General features: G+C 31.1%; 1 protein-coding gene across 6 annotated transcripts in view; it reads left to right on the top strand.

Annotated features, from left to right (window-relative positions):
• LOC119607997 (sphingomyelin phosphodiesterase) overlaps positions 1 to 15,975 on the top strand; it is a 60,271-nt gene that overhangs the window by 31,631 nt on the left and 12,665 nt on the right. For 5 of the 6 annotated variants that reach the window (XM_037962199.1, XM_037962198.1, XM_037962195.1 and 2 more), the window contains one exon: positions 5,316 to 5,350. The exons of the other annotated variant lie outside the window; for it this stretch is intronic. The gene's annotated coding sequence lies outside the window, so the exon portion shown is untranslated. The remainder of the gene's footprint in view (positions 1 to 5,315; positions 5,351 to 15,975) is intronic. 6 annotated transcript variants of the gene reach the window in all.

The following is a 15,975-nucleotide window of genomic DNA, read 5'->3' as shown; positions in this document are numbered from 1 at the left end:
TCAAATTAAACACCATTATCAGTAAAAATGTATTGATTATTGAAACGTCAAATGCTCTTAATATATGCACTATTTGCTAAATACTCCCAACTTATAATGTTGAACTTGAGTCAGCAATTAAATACCCATCACAACTAACACATGTTTAATATTATCAGAGGCCCAAATGTTTGCTATATTCCCGAAATTGGAGAACGAATTAGGAAATTCAATTCTCTAGTGGCGAATCGGGTCGTAGGACGATCCACTAAGAAGTTCATAGACTATAGACTAGACTATAGACTAGACTATAGTATAGATTAGACTAGACTATAGACTAGACTATAGACTAGACTATAGACTAGATTATAGACTAGACTATAGACTGGTCTATAGACTAGACTATAGACTAGACAATAGACTAGACTATAGACTAGACTATAGACTAGACTATAGACTAGACTATAGTCTAGTCTATAGTCTAGTCTATAGTCTAGTCTATAGTCTAGTCTGTGGTCTAGTCTATAGTCTAGTCTATAGTCTAGTCTATAGTCTAGTCTGTAGTATAGTCTATAGTATGGTCTATAGTCTAGTCTATAGTCTATAGTCTAGTCTATAGTCTAGTCTATAGTCTAGTCTATAGTCTAGTCTAGTCTAGTCTATAGTCTAGTCTAGTCTATAGTCTAGTCTATAGTCTAGTCTATAGTCTAGTCTATAGTCTAGTCTATAGTCTAGTCTATAGTCTAGTCTATAGTCTAGTCTATAGTCTAGTCTATAGTCTAGTCTATAGTCTAGTCTATAGTCTAGTCTATAGTCTAGTCTATAGTCTAGTCTATTGTCTAGTCTATAGTGTAGTCTATAGTATAGTCTATAGTCTAGTCTATAGTCTAGTCTATAGTCTAGTCTATAGTCTAGTCTATAGTCTAGTCTATAGTCTAGTCTTTAGTCTAGTCTATAGTCTAGTCTGTAGTCTAGTCTATAGTCTAGTCTATAGTCTAGTCTATAGTCTAGTCTATAGTCTAGTCTATAGTCTAGTCTATAGTCTAGTCTATAGTCTAGTCTATAGTCTAGTCTATAGTCTAGTCTATAGTCTAGTCTATAGTCTAGTCTATAGTCTAGTCTATAGTCTAGTCTATAGTCTAGTCTAGTAATCTAGTCAGTAATCTAGTCAATAATCTAGTCTATAGTCTAGTCTATAGTCTAGTCTATAGTCTAGTCTATAGTCTAGTCTATAGTCTAGTCTATAGTCTAGTCTATAGTCTAGTCTATAGTCTAGTCTATAGTCTAGTCTATAGTCTAGTCTATAGTCTAGTCTATAGTCTAGTCTATAGTCTAGTCTATAGTCTAGTCTATAGTCTAGTCTATAGTCTAGTCTATAGTCTAGTCTATAGTCTAGTCTATAGTCTAGTCTATAGTCTAGTCTATAGTCTAGTCTATAGTCTAGTCTATAGTCTAGTCTATAGTCTAGTCTGTGGTCTAGTCTATAGTCTAGTCTATAGTCTAGTCTATAGTCTAGTCTGTAGTATAGTCTATAGTATGGTCTATAGTCTAGTCTATAGTCTATAGTCTAGTCTATAGTCTAGTCTATAGTCTAGTCTATAGTCTAGTCTATTGTCTAGTCTATAGTCTAGTCTATAGACCAGTCTATAGTCTAGTCTATAATCTAGTCTATAGTCTAGTCTATAGTCTAGTCTATAGTCTAGTCTAATCTATACTATAGTCTAGTCTATAGTCTAGTCTATAGTCTATGAACTTCTTAGTGGATCGTCCTACGACCCGATTCGCCACTAGAGAATTGAATTTCCTAATTCGTTCTCCTATTTCGGGAATATAGCAAACATTTGGGCCTCTGATAATATTAAACATGTGTTAGTTGTGATGGGTATTTAATTGCTGACTCAAGTTCAACATTATAAGTTGGGAGTATTTAGCAAATAGTGCATATATTAAGAGCATTTGACGTTTCAATAATCAATACATTTTTACTGATAATGGTGTTTAATTTGAACAATTATTTTTTTTTAATATTTAAAAAAAATACAGTAATAAATTAACTGATAATGGTTTTTTGTTTTCATTATTTGTAATACTCAATATATTTTTCAGTCATCAGTAAAAAAATCGTTTAATATAATGTTTACTGAAATTTTACTGTAAAGGGACTTAGTTGAATATGTATGTCTGTATGTAGTTGGTCTTCTAAAAAATATTATTTCCAATCCATTTTCTCCCCAAATTTCACAACTTCTTTTCATTATTTTATGATTGATATTTTAAAATCCAGAGAGATAAAATAAAATTTACATAATTTCTTTTTATTAAATGTGATTGATATTCGTGTGCGTGACTTGATTAAACTCTCACGCACATTTTCTTTATAATCATAGTTGAAAAAACTGTGATTTAATAAACACACTCTATGTAACTGACCCTTTAGGCCAAAACAAATAAAACCAGTTTAAACTTTTTAAGCCCAAAACACTTTCTGTTTCATTCTCATTCACAATTTTTCTTTACTCCCAAAGCTTTTAGGATTTTATGTTAATTAATCATCAATATTAAAATTTTTTATTACAAAAAAATACTTAATCTGTTTTTTCTTTCATAAATATGTTAATAAAATACCAGTCCTACCTTAAACCGAGAAGAAAAGTTACGTAGTTTTTACTTTTTATTTAATTTTCTTTTTTTTTATAACTCGAAACGAGATATATATGTATATTCTTGTATTTCATTTTATTTGAAGTATTTAGCACCTCTAGGTTATGGCACCATTTATGCATGAGTATTAGTCATATTGGTTGGCGATGGAGTATTTTTTCAGTGTCATTTTTATTAAATTTGAATAAAATAAAATATTTGTATAACTACTAAAAAAATACGAGGTCAATCCCAAAATGTATTTTGGAAGTAGAAGAGCACCAACTGTTTCAGATCAGTCTTAGGAGAAGAACAAATCAATTTCGTTTAGTACATTGGAATTAAAGGGAACCCACCGAGACCAGTTCAGTTCTAGTTCAGTTCTAGTTCAGTTCTAGTTCAGTTCTAGTTCAGTTCTAGTTCAGTTCTAGTTCAGTTAGTCAGTTAGTTCAGTTCTAGTTCAGTTCTAGTTCAGTTCTAGTTCAGTTCTAGTTCAGTTCTAGTTCAGTTCTAGTTCAGTTCTAGTTCAGTTCTAGTTCAGTTCTAGTTCAGTTCTAGTTCAGTTCTAGTTCAGTTCTAGTTCAGTTCTAGTTCAGTTCTAGTTCAGTTCTAGTTCAGTTCTAGTTCAGTTCTAGTTCAGTTCTAGTTCAGTTCTAGTTCAGTTCTAGTTCAGTTCTAGTTCAGTTCTAGTTCAGTTCTAGTTCAGTTCTAGTTCAGTTCTAGTTCAGTTCTAGTTCAGTTCTAGTTCAGTTCTAGTTCAGTTCTAGTTCAGTTCTAGTTCAGTTCTAGTTCAGTTCTAGTTCAGTTCTAGTTCAGTTCTAGTTCAGTTCTAGTCTTCTAGTTCCGTTCTAGTTTCAGTTCTAGTTCAGTTCTAGTTCAGTTCTAGTTTCAGTTCTAGTTCAGTTCTAGTTCAGTTCTAGTTCAGTTCTATTCAGTTCTAGTTCAGTTCTAGTTCAGTTCTAGTTCAGTTCTAGTTCAGTTCTAGTTCAGTTCTAGTTCAGTTCTAGTTCAGTTTAGTTCAGTTCTAGTTCAGTTCTAGTTCAGTTCTAGTTCAGTCTAGTTCAGTTCTAGTTCAGTTCTAGTTCAGTTCTAGTTCAGTTCTAGTTCAGTTCTAGTTCAGTTCTAGTTCAGTTCTAGTTCAGTTCTAGTTCAGTTCTAGTTCAGTTCTAGTTCAGTTCTAGTTCAGTTCTAGTTCAGTTCTAGTTCAGTTCTAGTTCAGTTCTAGTTCAGTTCTAGTTCAGTTCTAGTTCAGTTCTAGTTCAGTTCTAGTTCAGTTCTAGTTCAGTTCTAGTTCAGTTCTAGTTCAGTTCTAGTTCAGTTCTAGTTCAGTTCTAGTTCAGTTCTAGTTCAGTTCTAGTTCAGTTCTAGTTCAGTTCTAGTTCAGTTCTAGTTCAGTTCTAGTTCAGTTCTAGTTCAGTTCTAGTTCAGTTCTAGTTCAGTTCTAGTTCAGTTCTAGTTCAGTTCTAGTTCAGTTCTAGTTCAGTTCTAGTTCAGTTCTAGTTCAGTTCTAGTTCAGTTCTAGTTCAGTTCTAGTTCAGTTCTAGTTCAGTCTAGTTCAGTTCTAGTTCAGTTCTAGTTCAGTTCTAGTTCAGTTCTAGTTCAGTTCTAGTTCAGTTCTAGTTCAGTTCTAGGTTTAATTTATAATTAAATTTTCATCTAAATTTTCAACCTGCCCTCGTCTAACGAATGTTATTTAAAAACAAATCGTTAATTTATGAAACTCTAGTCGAAGAGCGTTTACCTCCAAACTCTCTTCATACGTACATAAGTAATTGAAGTATAAATTTCGCTTTATTATTGTAAATAATACCAACAATAATAATAGTTAACAAAAATATTTTTTTATCATATAAACAAATTTTTTTTATATCAATTAGTAATATCACGCCTCAACAAAGAAAAAAGCAACAACAACTACTACTACAGAAAGAAATGAAAGAAAGTGAAAGTATTCAAAACTATTTAAATGTCTACAAATATTTTGAAATGTTGTGACGTTTTTTTTTAATCTACCGCTTTAACATTTCTCTGAGTAGTATTTTGGATTGTTGTAGTTAAATGCCGATTGCATTACAGAACCTACTGGAATGGGTGAATGAATGTATGAATTGTATTATAATGTCTGCATAAAAACGACAAATAACTGGTTTTGTCTTCGTTAAAAATATACACACAACAATAAAGGTGTTGTAATGCATTCCACTACAACAATAACAGACATTTATTCCAAAAATTGCATTATTATGTGATATATTATGAATGGCTCCAGTGGTTGGAGGGAATTTTCTCTTTGGACGAGGGCTTGAGAGTTGACAATTGGATACGAAAAAAAATGTAAAAACAATTAAATTAAATTTAATAACTTTGTTTAAATAGGTCAGGTTTTTTGTAAAACTTAGTTAAAATTATCCATAAGTGAACAGTGACACTAGTTTTCTTATTTTAAAAACTTGAAAATTCTTCAAACTTATGTTACATCAAAAAAGTGTCGATTGGTATGATAAAGCATTCCCGGTTCGTAAAGGATCCTAGAGTCCCATTACATCGGTTGTTTTTGAAATTTTCATTCATAGTGGATTTATAATTGGTCCAAATATTTTGATATGGTTTAAGAACGTAGTTCTGCATTTAAACTCAAAATTATTTTTTCATTTCAGTTTAAACAATTTTAATTTCCAAATATTGTTTTTTTGCAGATTTCGGAACTGCGACCAGAGTAGTGTAAAATAAGGTATGTATTTTTAACGGTTTGAAATATTTCTACTGTAAGCTGGAGGGAAATTATGGACCTTTATATCCGAGTACATAAAAAGATTTTCGGCAACTAGAACTGAACTAGAACTGAACTAGAACTGAACTAGAACTGAACTAGAACTGAACTAGAACTGAACTAGAACTGAACTAGGACTGAACTAGAACTGAACTAGAACTGAACTAGAACTGAACTAGAACTCAACTGGAACTGAACTAGAACTGAACTAGAACTAACTAGAACTGAACTAGAACTGAACTAGAACTAATAGAACTAACTAGAACTGAACTAGAACTGAACTAGAACTGAACTAGAACTGAACTAGAACTGAACTAGAACTGAACTAGAACTGAACTAGAACTGAACTAGAACTGAACTAGAACTGAACTAGAACTGAACTAGAACTGAACTAGAACTGAACTAGAACTGAACTAGAACTGAACTAGAACTGAACTAGAACTGAACTAGAACTGAACTAGAACTGAACTAGAACTGAACTAGAACTGAACTAGAACTGAACTAGAACTGAACTAGAACTGAACTAGAACTGAACTAGAACTGAACTAGAACTGAACTAGAACTGAACTAGAACTGAACTAGAACTGAACTAGAACTGAACTAGAACTGAACTAGAACTGAACTAGAACTGAACTAGAACTGAACTAGAACTGAACTAGAACTGAACTAGAACTGAAACTAGAACTGAACTAGAACTGAACTAGAACTGAACTAGAACTGAACTAGAACTGAACTAGAACTGAACTAGAACTGAACTAGAACTGAACTAGAACTAACTAGAACTGAAACTAGAACTGACGTAGAACTGAACTAGAACTGAACTAAGACTGAACTAGAACTGAACTAGAACTGAACTAGAACTGAACTAGAACTGAACTAGAACTGAAGTAGAACTGAACTAGAACTGAACTAGAACTGAACTAGAACTGAACTAGAACTGAACTAGAACTGAACTAGAACTGAACTAGAACTGAACTAGAACTGAACTAGAACTGAAGTAGAACTGAACTAGAACTGAACTAGAACTGAACTAGAACTGAACTAGAACTGAACTAGAACTGAACTAGAACTGAACTAGAACTGAACTAGAACTGAACTAGAACTGAACTAGAACTGAACTAGAACTGAACTAGAACTGAACTAGAACTGAACTAGAACTGAACTAGAACTGAACTAGAACTGAACTAGAACTGAACTAGAACTGAACTAGAACTGAACTAGAACTGAACTAGACTGAACTAGAACTGAACTAGAACTGAACTAGAACTGAACTAGAACTGAACTAGAACTGAACTAGAACTGAACTACAACTGAATTAGAACTAAACTAGAACTGAACTAGAACTGAAGTAGAACTGAACTAGAACTGAACTAAAGCTGAACTAGAACTGAACTAGAACTGAACTAGAACTGAACTAGGACTGAACTAGAACTGAACTAGAACTGAACTAGAACTGAACTAGAACTGAACTAGAACTGAACTAGAACTGAACTAGAACTGAACTAGAACTGAACTAGAACTGAACTAGGACTGAACTAGAACTGAACTAGAAACTGAACTAGAAACTGAACTAGAACTGAACTAGAACTGAACTGGAACTAAACTAAACCTGAACCAGAACTGAACTGGAACTGAAGTAGAACTGTACTAGAACTGAACTAGAACTGTAATAGAACTGAAACTATAACTGCACTAGATTCAAACTTCAACTGAACTAGAGCAGAACTAAACTAGAAATACATATACTAGAACTGAACTAGAAATTATTTAAAAATAAATAAATGTTCATGGCTCGTTTCAAATCTGAGTTCTTAAAGTAATATTTTAAAAAATATGTATGTCAACTGAATTTTAAATTTAGTTTTAACATAAATTAAAAAGTAATTAAAACACTAACAAATTGAAGCACCAAACTATAGGCTGATACTAAAACAAATACTCTATACCAGACTTAAAAGGTGTGACTGGAATTTATAATTTAGAAAATAATATAAAGACTTCTTAAGAATTTCAATAACTTTCAAAGTGACGAAAGAAATGTGAATTAATTAGTTTTAGAAAATATTTAATTAGATAGAAAAGAAGAAGAAAAACTTAAATGGGCAATTGATTAGAGAGTTCTTCTTTCAAATCAATGAGGTTTCTGTAAATGAATATTACAGAACTATGTAGGAGGTAAAGTAATTCCTGGATAAATATAAATATTGAATTATTTAAATTATAGAGCATTTCAAAACCTGTTAAGAATAACTAATTATGAGAAATTAGAAAAATATTTTACATATAAAGACTAGGAAGTCTTAGATAAAAATATATATAATTTTTCTATACTTGTCAATAAGAAAGACAAAATCATATCGTCTAACTTTGTTTATGATTGTAATAAGGAAAATGCATTAATTTTAAATAATTTATGTGATAATTTTAAACTATTAACATATTAATGGTTGTTCTCATTAGAATAATCAAGTATATAAAATCATTTGAATGTTTACAGCATGTTTAATGCATAATTAAATAAATTAAAATAATATACAAATGTTCTGCCGTAACGAGAAGTAATTGCTATTCAAATAGGTTTTCATGTACTCTATAGTAAGCGTCTCTTTAAATTATAAAAATTTTATCAAATAACTTTTTTTCTAATCACAAAACAACAACTTAATTAAGTTCTGTTTATTTAATTAAAATTAATTAAGTTTATCAAAAATTGGTCATCGATCTCAAAATTATAAAATGAATTTAACAAAAGTTTGCACATTTTCCCACATTTAATGACAATTGTAATTGTTACAATATACTAAAAAATAAATAAATTTTCCACAGCCGGATATCGAACAATTATATAGCTGTAATTAGTTGTTGTAATGTGCTCTTAATGCCGAATGTTTATAGATCGACAACAAGATTATTTCATTGACAATTGTTATAATTAATTCTGAAAGTAAAAATTCCATAACAAAGTCATGGTCAATTAGATTTTCTTAAAAATAAGTACTTTGTAGTCTAGTCTATAGTCTGGTCTATAGTCTAGTCTATAGTCTGGTCTATAGTCTAGTCTATAGTCTAGTCTATAGTCTAGTCTATAGTCTAGTCTATAGTCTAGTCTATAGTCTAGTCTATAGTCTAGTCTATAGTCTAGTCTATAATCTAGTCTATAGTCTAGTCTATAGTCTAGTCTATCTAGTCTATAGTCTAGTCTATAATCTAGTCTATAGTCTAGTCTATAATCTAGTCTATAGTCTAGTCTATAGTCTAGTCTATAATCTAGTCTATAGTCTAGTCTATAGTCTAGTCTATAGTCTAGTCTATAGTCTAGTCTATAGTCTAGTCTATAGTCTAGTCTATAGTCTAGTCTATAGTCTAGTCTATAGTCTAGTCTATAGTCTAGTCTATAGTCTAGTCTATAGTCTAGTCTATAGTCTAGTCTATAGTCTAGTCTATAGTCTAGTCTATAATCTAGTCTATAGTCTAGTCTATAGTCTAGTCTATAGTCTAGTCTAAAGTCTAGTCTATAGTCTAGTCTATAGTCTAGTCTATAGTCTAGTCTATAGTCTAGTCTATAGTCTAGTCTATAGTCTAGTCTATAGTCTAGTCTATAGTCTAGTCTATAGTCTAGTCTATAGTCTAGTCTATAGTCTAGTCTTAGTCTAGTCTATAGTCTAGACTATAGTCTAGTCTATAGTCTAGTCTCTAGTCTAGTCTATAGTCTAGTCTATAGTCTAGTCTATAGTCTAGTCTATAGTCTAGTCTATAGTCTAGTCTATAGTCTAGTCTATAGTCTAGTCTATAGTCTAGTCTATAGTCTAGTCTATAGTCTAGTCTATAGTCTAGTCTATAGTCTAGTCTATAGTCTAGTCTATAGTCTAGTCTATAGTCTAGTCTATAGTCTAGTCTATAGTCTAGTCTATAGTCTAGTCTATAGTCTAGTCTATAGTCTAGTCTATAGTCTAGTCTATAGTCTAGTCTATAGTCTAGTCTATAGTCTAGTCTATAGTCTAGTCTATAGTCTAGTCTATAGTCTAGTCTATAGTCTAGTCTATAGTCTAGTCTATAGTCTAGTCTATAGTCTAGTCTATGTCTAGTCTATAGTCTAGTCCTATAGTCTAGTCTATAGTCTATCTATAGTCCTAGTCTATAGTCTAGTCTATAGTCTAGTCTATAGTCTAGTCTATAGTCTAGTCTATAGTCTAGTCTATAGTCTAGTCGTCTATCTATAGTCTAGTCTATAGTCTAGTCTAGTCTAGTCTATAGTCTAGTCTATAGTCTAGTCTATAGTCTAGTCTATAGTCTAGTCTATAGTCTAGTCTATAGTCTAGTCTATAGTCTAGTCTATAGTCTAGTCTATAGTCTAGTCTATAGTCTAGTCTATAGTCTAGTCTATAGTCTAGTCTATAGTCTAGTCTATAGTCTAGTCTATAGTCTAGTCTATAGTCTAGTCTATAGTCTAGTCTATAGTCTAGTCTATAGTCTAGTCTATAGTCTAGTCTATAGTCTAGTCTATAGTCTAGTCTATAGTCTAGTCTATAGTCTAGTCTATAGTCTAGTCTATAGTCTAGTCTATAGTCTAGTCTATAGTCTAGTCTATAGTCTAGTCTATAGTCTAGTCTATAGTCTAGTCTATAGTCTAGTCTATAGTCTAGTCTATAGTCTAGTCTATAGTCTAGTCTATAGTCTAGTCTATAGTCTAGTCTATAGTCTAGTCTATAGTCTAGTCTATAGTCTAGTCTATAGTCTAGTCTATAGTCTAGTCTATAGTCTAGTCTATAGTCTAGTCTATAGTCTAGTCTATAGTCTAGTCTAGTCTATAGTCTAGTCTATAGTCTAGTCTATAGTCTAGTCTATAGTCTAGTCTATAGTCTAGTCTATAGTCTAGTCTATAGTCTAGTCTATAGTCTAGTCTATAGTCTAGTCTATAGTCTAGTCTATAGTCTAGTCTATAGTCTAGTCTATAGTCTAGTCTATAGTCTAGTCTATAGTCTAGTCTATAGTCTAGTCTAGTCTATAGTCTAGTCTATAGTCTAGTCTATAGTCTAGTCTATAGTCTAGTCTATAGTCTAGTCTATAGTCTAGTCTATAGTCTAGTCTATAGTCTAGTCTATAGTCTAGTCTAGTAGTCTATAGTCTAGTCTATAGTCTAGTCTATAGTCTAGTCTATAGTCTAGTCTATAGTCTAGTCTATAGTCTAGTCTATAGTCTAGTCTATAGTCTAGTCTATAGTCTAGTCTATAGTCTAGTCTATAGTCTAGTCTATAGTCTAGTCTATAGTCTAGTCTATAGTCTAGTCTATAGTCTAGTCTATAGTCTAGTCTATAGTCTAGTCTATAGTCTAGTCTATAGTCTAGTCTATAGTCTAGTCTATAGTCTAGTCTATAGTCTAGTCATAGTCTAGTCTATAGTCTAGTCTATAGTCTAGTCTATAGTTAGTCTAGTCTATAGTCTAGTCTAGTCTATAGTCTAGTCTATAGTTAGTCTATAGTCTAGTTATAGTCTAGTCTATAGTCGTCTATAGTCTAGTCTATAGTCTAGTCTATAGTCTAGTCTATAGTCTAGTCTTAGTCTAATCTATAGTCTAGTCTATAGTCTAGTCTATAGTCTAGTCTATAGTCTAGTCTATAGTCTAGTCTATAGTCTAGTCTATAGGTCTAGTCGATAGTCTAGTCTAGTTCTAGTCTATAGTCTAGTCTATAGTCTAGTCTATAGTCTAGTATAGTCTAGTCGATAGTCTAGTTATAGTAGTCTTAGTATAGTCTATAGTCTAGTCGATAGTCTAGTCGATAGTCTAGTCGATAGTCTAGTCGATAGTAGTCTAGTCGATAGTCTAGTCGATAGTCTAGTCGATATGTCTAGTCTATAGTCTAGTCTATAGTCTAGTCTATAGTCTAGTCTATAGTCTAGTCTATAGTCTAGTCTATAGTAGTCTAGTCTAGTCTATAGTCAGTCTATAGTCTCTATAGTCTAGTCATAGGTCTATAGTCTAGTCTATAGTCAGTCTATAGTCTAGTCTATAGTCTAGTCTATAGTCTAGTCTATAGTCTAGTCTTAGTCTAGTCTATAGTCTAGTCTATAGTCTGGTCTATAGTCTAGTCTATAGTCTAGTCTATAGTCTAGTCTATAGTCTAGTCTATAGTCTAGTCTATAGTCTAGTATATAGTAGCTATAGTCTAGTCTATAGTTAGTCTATAGTCTAGTCTATAGTCTAGTCTATAGTCTAGTCTATAGTCTAGTCTATAGTCTAGTCTATAGTCTAGTCTATAGTCTAGTCTATAGTCTAGTCTATAGTCTAGTCTATAGTCTAGTCTATATTCTAGTCTATAGTCTAGTCTATAGTCAGTCTATATTCTAGTCTATATTCTAGTCTATATTCTAGTCTATCTAGTCTAGTCTATAGTCTGGTCTATAGTCTAGTCTATAGTCTCGTCTATAGTCTAGTCTATAGTTTAGACTATAGTCTATTATCTTGTCTAGTCTATAATCTAGTGTAGGGTTTAGTCTATAGTCTGTCTATAGTCTATAAGAAAGAGCATCAGTATAGGTTGATATTCGATAGAATCCTAGAATAGTGAGGGCCATGATACTTATAGGACTAGATAAGCCCAGAATTTGTTTGTAAAAATCATCAAAATGTGTGTGTTAAACTGAAAATCATCAGATCCAACAAAAATAGACAAATATCTGATTTCTAGCAAGTAATATAATTTATTAACAAGCTATTAAATATTATTTATTTCAGGGGGAATTTTGTGCAGTTATTTTTTTAACATTTACAGTTTTACATTAGACTCTTTTATAATAATATATTAAGTGTATTATTATCTTTTAATAACATATAACTTTTCGGTCTAAAAACCAACAAATCTCATAATTTGCATTTTTTTCGCAATTCTTTATAAATCTTATGATTTAAATTATTTACCACAAAAAAAAAACACATTAAATTTTCTTTTGACCTTCAAATTTAAGCTATAATATGAAAAATAAATAATTTTTTAAATAAGCACAAGTTATAAAGTTCGCCAACAGCTTAAAACGAGATAAATAAAAGTCTAAACCACACACACACACACACACACACAAGCATAAATCACTATAATTAGTTGCTTTAGAAAAAAAGAATAAATAGAATTAATTAGAATACAAAGGTGTGACTAACGAACTCACACCGGTAATCAGTCAAGCATTTAATTTAATTTTTAACTTTTTCACAATTATTCGAATTCAAATTTGAATTTATTGCTCTAAATAAAGAGTTTTATAGTTTGAACTGTTTTTGATTAGATTTTCCCGCATAATTTAGGAATAATTTAGAAATATCTCTATTCGTTTTAGTTTTCTATATTGATTGAACTTTAATTGTTTTGCATTTAAATCCTATTGCATTTGTGTATTTTCAAACATTTTTTTTATTTAATTATAATTTACATTTATATGTACATATGTATGTATGTGTGTGTTTATTTGCATTAAACATATTTATTTTTTTCCCCAGCATACATATTGCAACTTGCATGTAACACTTGTCGATGGCAATGACACTGCTCTCCATTGCACTCTGTCCATGTTGTTAGCTTAAAGGTGCCATTGCTTGTCTGTTTATATGAGTTTTTTTATGGCACCTTCAGGGGGAACTGCAGAGAGATCCAATGGTTCATAAACAATAAAATGTAGAAACAAAACTAAAATGTACCAGTTAGTATGAGAGTGTAATATGTAGCATTGAATAAAAATATTATTTTATGAATTCACTCTCGAACTTACAGATTTATACGTGGGTCAATGGAAATGTTATTTAGATTATATGTACTCCTTGAAGTAGTTTTTAGAGCTGTATATTATGATATAATATATTGTCTATTGAACTAATCTATGGACTAGTCTATGGACTAGTTTATGGACTACTCCATGGACTACTCTATGGACTACTCTATGGACTACTCTATGGACTACTCTGTGGACTACTCTATGGACTAATCTACAGACTAGTCTACGGACTACTCTATGGACTAGTCTATGGACTAATCCATGGACTACTCTATGGACTAATCTATAGAATGGTCCACAGAGTAGTCCATAGAGTAGTCTACGGACTACTCTATGGACTAATCTACGGACTAGTCTAGTAAGTAAGTATACTTACTAGTTTATGGACTAGTCTACGGACTACTCTATGGACTAATCTACGGACTAGTCTATGGACTAATCTATTGACCAGTCTAAGGACAATACATGGACTAGTCTGTTGACTAATATATGGACTAGTCTATTGATTAGTGCTATGGATTAAGCTATGAACTAGTCCAGGGACTAGTCTATTGAATAGTCTATTGACTAGTCTATGGAATTATCTATGGACTAGTCCAGGGACTAGTCTATTGAATAGGCTATTGACTAGTCCATGAAGTAGTCTTGACTAGTCTTTTGACTAGTCTATTCACTAATCTATGGACTAGTCTAAGCACTAATATATGGACTAGGCTATTGATTATTACTATGGACTAATCTATTGACTAGTCTATTGATTAGTCTATGGACTTATCTATGGACTAATCCAGAGACTAGTCTATTGAATAGGCTATTGACTAGTCCATGAAGTAGTCTTTTGACTAGTCTATGGACCAGTTTATTAACAAGTCTATGGACTAGTCTATTCACTAGTCTATGGACTACTCTATTAATTAGTCTATTGACTACTCAACGACTAGTCCATGGACTAGTCTTTTGATTGGTCTATGGACCAGTTTATTGACAATTCTATTGACTACTCTATTTACTATTCTATGGACTATTCTATTGTCTACTCTATTGGCAACTAGTCTATAGCATACTCTATAGACGACTAGTCTTTTTACTAGTCTATGGACTAATCTATTGATTCGTCTATAGACAAGTCTATTGACAACTCTATGGACTATAATATTGACTAGTCTATTGACTATTCTATGGACTAGTCTATTGACTAGTCTATAGACTTGTCTATTGATTAGTGTATTCACTAGTCTGTGGACTAATCTATTTTCTACTCTATGGGCTAGTCTATTGACTAGTTAATGACTCGTCTATAAACTAGACTATAGACAAATCTATTGGATACTTTATGGATTAGTCTATTGAATAGTCTATTGACTAGTCTTTGGACTAGTCTATGGAGTAATCTAAGGATTAGTCTATGGTCTAGTCTATGGACTAATCTATGAACTATTCTATTGACGAGTCTACCTACTAGTCTATTGACTTGTCTATGGACTAATCTATGGACTAGTTTATTGACTAGTATATTAACTAGTATATTCACTACTCTATGAACTATACTAGGGACCAGTCTATTGAGTAATCTATGGACTAGTCAATGAACGACTAGTCTGTTGACTGTTATATTGACAAGTTTATTGACTGGTTTATGGACTAGTCTATTCACTACTCTATAGACTAGTCTATTGACTAGTCTGTGGACTAGTCTATTGCCTGCTGTATGGATTAGTCCATTAAATAGTCTATTGACTAGTCTATTGACTAGTCTTTTGAATAGTCTATGAAGTAATCTATGGATTAGTCTATTGGTCAGTTTATTGACAAGTATATGAATTATATCATTAGTATTATATTATTTCATTAACTTACCAATTCCACCACGTTTCATAGCAAATATTTACACAGAGTAAATATTACAAATATTTATGTAGATATTGTTATTATTATTTTTTCCTTTTTGGCTCTACTACTACTTTTTGCAATTCATTTCACTATTTACATTTATATTTGCTGTTTGTTTCAAAAACTGAATGAATTTTTGTCATTTTAATTTTAAATTTTAATATAATAAACTCGATATGTTGTTGTTTTTTTTTTTTTTCGTTGTAAATAAAGATAAACAAAATTCACTATTTTTTTCATCGCAGGACAGACATTATTATTGAGGTCAAAAGGTAAATAAAACATTTAAACAAATAAAAATAAAATTAAAAATCTGCTTATTTAAAATCGGCAAATAAATGCTAGAGCGGCGAAAAAAATATAATTAAAAATCATAATAATACTAATTGTGTATTTATTTAAAATTTCATTAAAAATTATAATTATAGAATTTATTTTTTTTTTTTTTTTTTTGCGTTCAATTCAGTTTATAATCTACCATAATACTTGTTGTCATAAAACTGACACATTTGATTATCAGTTTTTGAAATATTCATTATAATATATTTTTATTTAATTTAAATACTGCATAATATTATTAATAAATTATTAAATTATGAAATAAATTCATGTGCGAGTATGTGAAAAATTTAATAGTTTTCCCCTGTTCCTCTCCTCCCGCCATCATATTTGTGCTGAATTTTTAATAATTTGAAAACAAGCGCTTTTGCCTTTTAATATACAATAACAACATTTTAATTAACCCTGACTAGTAAATAGTTAGTTATTAAATTGTTATTATTGATTATACATTTAGATTAAATATTAAATATGTATTAAAAACTAATTATAACACGATTTGAAAAATTGTGCTAAATTTGGAAAATTGTTTATTTATTGGGCTAAAATAACGCGTTATTTGTATGCTGAGAGTGTTTTCAAGTCCATGGACTAGT

Source organism: Lucilia sericata, unplaced genomic scaffold (assembly GCF_015586225.1).
Source record: "Lucilia sericata isolate MDLA Ls3-8-SP2 unplaced genomic scaffold, ASM1558622v1 Contig000772F_arrow, whole genome shotgun sequence".
In the NCBI taxonomy this organism is placed as follows: Eukaryota; Metazoa; Arthropoda; class Insecta; order Diptera; family Calliphoridae; genus Lucilia; species Lucilia sericata.
This window is presented reverse-complemented; position numbering and strand designations above follow the sequence as displayed.